This window comes from Lagopus leucura, unplaced genomic scaffold, assembly GCF_019238085.1.
Source record: "Lagopus leucura isolate 7727_CA_CO unplaced genomic scaffold, USGS_WTPT01 Super-Scaffold_73, whole genome shotgun sequence".
Classification (NCBI taxonomy): Eukaryota; Metazoa; Chordata; class Aves; order Galliformes; family Phasianidae; genus Lagopus; species Lagopus leucura.
In genome coordinates, this window is record NW_024962252.1 from 32,757,407 (window position 1) to 32,762,125 (window position 4,719).

A 4,719-nucleotide genomic window follows, 5' to 3' on the forward strand; every position below is an offset into this window, starting at 1 on the left:
AATAAAATAAAATAAAATAAAATAAAATAAAATAAAATAAAATAAAAATATATAGCATTCCAAAAATCAGCAGAGGGCTTTCATGGCACAGCTGCCAACAGCAGCCTATCACCAAACCACAGGACGCTGATCAGATTAAGCCAAAAGGTCAAGATGCTCTGTAGCACATTTGCAATGGCACTTTACAAGCTTCCTTCTAACTGTAAAATGACTGACTTGCCCAGGACAGTAATGCCAGCTTCCCTGCGAGCACATTTGCGACATGTTTTGATGCAAGCTGCAAGTTGATCTATTTTGGATGTCTGTTCAGAGCATCACCTGTGGCATTTTGGCTCACTCACTGCTAGATCAAATGTCACCCAATCGCAGTGAGAACCACATCCATCACAGTCAGCAACTGGGCAGTGCCATCAATCAGCTGCCAGGACATTGTGCATTCTGACAGCCACCAAAACCTTCACAACAAACAAGCCCTCACTGCCTGCTGGAGCAGTAATAGGACCAGAACTGCTGACTGGTAGTGGCAGCAACACTTCTTCCCCTGGAAAACGTCGTTTGAAATTCTCAGAGTGTCATCTCCCAGATTCCTAGCCCAAAGGCACATCACACATCCTACACCATCACTGGAGCTCAAACGCCAGTCCTGACACAAGACTGGAGTCCTCACAGAGTGAGACACAGATGTACTTTTTGCACATCAGATGGACAGAGCCTTCTGACCACTGGATACAACTTCCCAAGCGAGAGTGAAAATCCCATGGCGTTTCTTATTTTTACTAGTCTTTTTTATTCATCTGTCCATGCCAAACAGTCTGTCAGTGTTCATGTCTGCCTCCTACACAATCCTCCATGTATGCACCACTGAAACCTAATTGCCACCAGAAAAAAAAACAACCTGCTTTTAACGATGGAGAGAAACGAGATGTGCCCTGAAACAGGAAGAAAAAGAGCCCAAAACTGGGTTTATGACCCAAGTAAATAAAAGGATTGAGTGGGTAAAAGGAACAGTTCTTTGATGACATATTTTTACTAGCATTTTATACCAAAAGTTTTGCTAGAAACTTTTAGACAAAAAAAAAAAAAAATCAGGGATTCCTGCCAATATCCAGCCTAATAATGAATACACCAAGAGGGAAAAGCATCTGGGCTGACATGTTCAGGGTCTAACATGGATTTTCCTACAGATCCATGAATATCCTTGAGAAACAGAAATGCATCAGTATCTTAGCAAGAGCTGTAGCTTCTAAGTCATTATGCTGGCCCGACAGAGAACTTCCCCTGTGAAGCAACAGTGTGCTGGCAGTGCTGACAGCCCCAGCAGCCACGTGGTGTGAGCAGCGACGTGAGCAGTGCCGTCACCACAAGCACATGAGGAATAACAGCCAAAACAGCCAGAGAACCAGCAGGGAGCTCATGGCATCCTGGCAGGGCTGTGGGACAAAAACTGCAAAAAGTGGTTCAAGATGTCATAAAGAAAAAATGAAGGGCAATACCAATAAAGAGTGAAGTGTGATGAAATGTCTGTGGAGTCTTAGAAAAATTAAAAAATAATTTTTCTTCAAGTTACATAATAGAAAGGAATTGTGGCTGTAGTACATCGCCTGAGAGGGCAGACTGAAGCCCACACTACAAGCTGAGAGGCCTTGGTATCCTAGAGCCATACAGCCTCCCCAGCTAAAGGGCTGAGCTGGAACAGGTCCCAGGAAGACGAAGACCACAGACCACGCAAAGCTTTGCATCTACCTTGGAAGCTGTGGAAGTGAGCTAATTGATGTGGTAGAATAGACAGCATAAAGGACTATGAAAAACTAGTCTGAGCTCTTTGAAAGTCAAAGTCACGCTGCACAGAGCAAAGCATTTCATTCTACTTCCCTCCTACATACAAATTGCCCCAGTTTGTTTTGCTAATGCACCTAAAGTAGAACGACTTGTCCTTGATGTACCGCAGCAGAACTGTGAGATGCCAGCTGCATTTCTGCGAATCAGGCAGAAACAAAACTACAGAACACAAGTTCTTCAATATTTCATGAAGAAATCTGACAAAATATTTACAACCATAGTAAGCTGCAGAACGGTTTTACAAGGCATGCTCTGCCATCAGTATGGTGTATGTGCATGCCACTACCCTCCTTCCATTTAAAATGCTAGAATATTGGGGGGGGTGAAATGTTTGAGTCTTCACGTACTAAAGGTCTGCCTAGTAGAATTCACTTGCAGCTAAAGACCACATGCCACAGTATATCTGAAGTGAACGCTATCAGCTCCTACTTTGCATACGTTTATTCTCGTGCTCCTGTGCTTAATATGCAGCCACATGCACATCCTATTAGTGGCAACACTCCCATAGCAAGAACAGGGTGAGGTCCTGAAGTAAAGCCTACAGACGACAAAGGACTGAAGTTCTGCGAACATCCACGCGTTTAAAAAAAAAAATCGTAATACGAACCCAAATACGCCCTGCAGAGCAGCTGCTACGAGTCTGCAGGCCCACAACCCCGACGAACGAAGAGCACGGGCAGGCTGCTCCCAACACCCACCTCGGCCCAGGTGGCCCGGCCCGGGGCGGTGCGCACCGACGGTTCCCCGCCACCCCGTGCCGGCACACGCTGCGCTGTCAGTGCTGCGCACAGCCCGCCTGACGGCATCGCGATACGGGACCGCAGCGCTATGTCACAGCCGCGTTTGCGGAGCGCGCCCGCTCGCTCGCCTAATGCGAAGTGACCGCAGCTTATGCTTAAACCCAACCAACTGCGCGGCGGCTGGTTCCCTCTCACCGCGCAGGCATCTCGCCGAGGAGCTCGCCGCAGGTCGGCAGGCCGGCCCGATACTGCTATTTTCACCTCGCCGCACGCTTAGCGCGTTCGGGCCGCTGACGGCTGGCGGACACCAGCAGCTGGCAGCCGGCGAGGCAGCACGAGCCCACACCAGCCGCGTTCCGCCTCTACGTGAGAGCGGCGCCGGGCAGCGCCGCCCGGAACCCCGGGAACGGGGATCTCCGCCCGGTCGCCCCGGGGCCCGGCCCCGCGGCGTAGACCCGACGCCCCGTCTCCCCGTCCGCGATTTCCCTTCCCCCAGGCCGCGGTCTCGGCGCCGGCCGCCGCCATGGCGGAGCGGATCGGTCCCGGCCTGCCCCGGTCCGCACCCGCGCCGTGGCCCCGCGCCATCCGGGAAGAGCCGCTCGCGGGCACGGCCCTCCTGAGTTCGGCCGGCGGGCTCCCCGCCACCCCGCGGCCCGCACTCACCGAGCGGCGGGCGCCCAGGCACGGCGGCGGCAGGAAGCGGCGGAGGAAGCTGGGCCTCAGCCAGGGCCCCGCCGCTCCGCTCCGCCCGGCGCGGCCCGCCCCCGGGCCCGGCCCGGCCGCCTCCTGCGCCAGAGGGGCCGGGCCCGGCGCTGGGTGAGCGGGGCAGGAGCCGGCCTGGGGCGGGCAGCGTGCGGGGAATGTGGCTCTAGAGACGCCGAGGGAAAGGGGTGTGCTGTGGGGCACTCCGAAAACAAGGACCTGCAGCGGCTGCGTTGCACACGCGCTGAGGGGATGGTTAGAGAAGCACAGACTGAACTCTGTGCGGTGAGGTCAGAAGGCTAAATTTATGCCCATCCCAGGAAAAACGCGGGTAAGTTACAGCTGTGCAATAGGAAGACTTGTTATAGAAAATGAAAGGCCAGGGGTGAGGAAGGATGAAACGTGAACAGCACCAGCCGTCAGAGCCAGAGAGAAAAGTAAAGTGAAAGCAGGGAAAGCCAAGAGCACTCAGTAAAGCACGATTATGGTGCTAAGGAGAGTGGGAAAGTGGGTAAGTTTGGTGGGTGCGTGCTAATGGCAGTACCACAAAGGTGAGAAGACAGTAAGTATGCTGCTTTTGTAGAAAAGATGGAAAAGTTATTGGAAATGGTGATTCATGAGTACCACAGCACGGAGCGTTGGCTGGGCTACTGCTATCCCCTGTCCTGTCCCTTCAGTAACCATCGGGCTGTGGCTGGCCCAAGCCACTCTGACTTCAAACTAATCCCTCAAAAGCCAGCCTCTGGGTTGTTCTAGCTTTTGCACACAGGGCAGTGTGTTCTGTGTGTGTGTATGTGTGATCCTAGGTCACACCAAAGCCATACAAACTAATTCATACAAATACAACCTGATGCGAATTTGTGTCTCATGCGCAAACTGTTCTGACGAACCACCATTCATACCTACAGTCTGAACTGCAACACACAGAAACCTGGGTGGCTGTTTTAGAAGTACGCACATGAAACATGACCCGAAAGAGGAAGCATTCCATCCCCCTGTGTTCTGTTAAAAATGGAAAGCGCATAAAGCTTTAACTCACATATAGCTATGCTGCTCCAAAGAGACATTTGCGAATGCCCGTCACGGGGCCATATGGGAGTCGGCAGAAGGGCGGCTGGGGAACCAGCTCTTGTGCCAGCTTCGATCTGTCACACTCTCCAGCTCTGAGGAACACTTTGTTCTCGTTTGGAAAAAGAAAATTCTCATTAGGGAAGACTGTAGCCCTCAAAACACAGTCCTCGTTTTAGGGAGGGAGATGATCAGCACGCCTGCCTCTGAGGACGGGCACCACCGGTACGGGGTGTGCGTACAAAGACACGTGGAAGGAGACGGAGTCCCTCATCCCTTCGCTCCGAAGCGGTGGCTGCCAGCGGGGAGGGCCCCAAGGAGCGGGCAGGGCAGGGCAGGGCGGGCCGGCGTCGCCGCCATCTTCGGAAGT

General features: G+C 52.7%; 1 protein-coding gene across 4 annotated transcripts in view; it reads right to left on the minus strand.

The window, feature by feature from the left end:
* The window catches only part of USP45 (ubiquitin specific peptidase 45), a 51,833-nt gene extending 47,424 nt beyond the window's left edge, over window positions 1-4,409 (minus strand). For 3 of the 4 annotated variants that reach the window (XM_042886043.1, XM_042886025.1, XM_042886061.1), the window contains exon 1: window positions 3,243-3,320. The gene's annotated coding sequence lies outside the window, so the exon portion shown is untranslated. Of the gene's footprint in view, window positions 1-3,242; window positions 3,321-4,320 lie in introns of those variants that run through there. The other variant, XM_042886035.1, reaches the window with a different exon arrangement.
* Window positions 4,410-4,719: the final 310 nt, after the last annotated feature.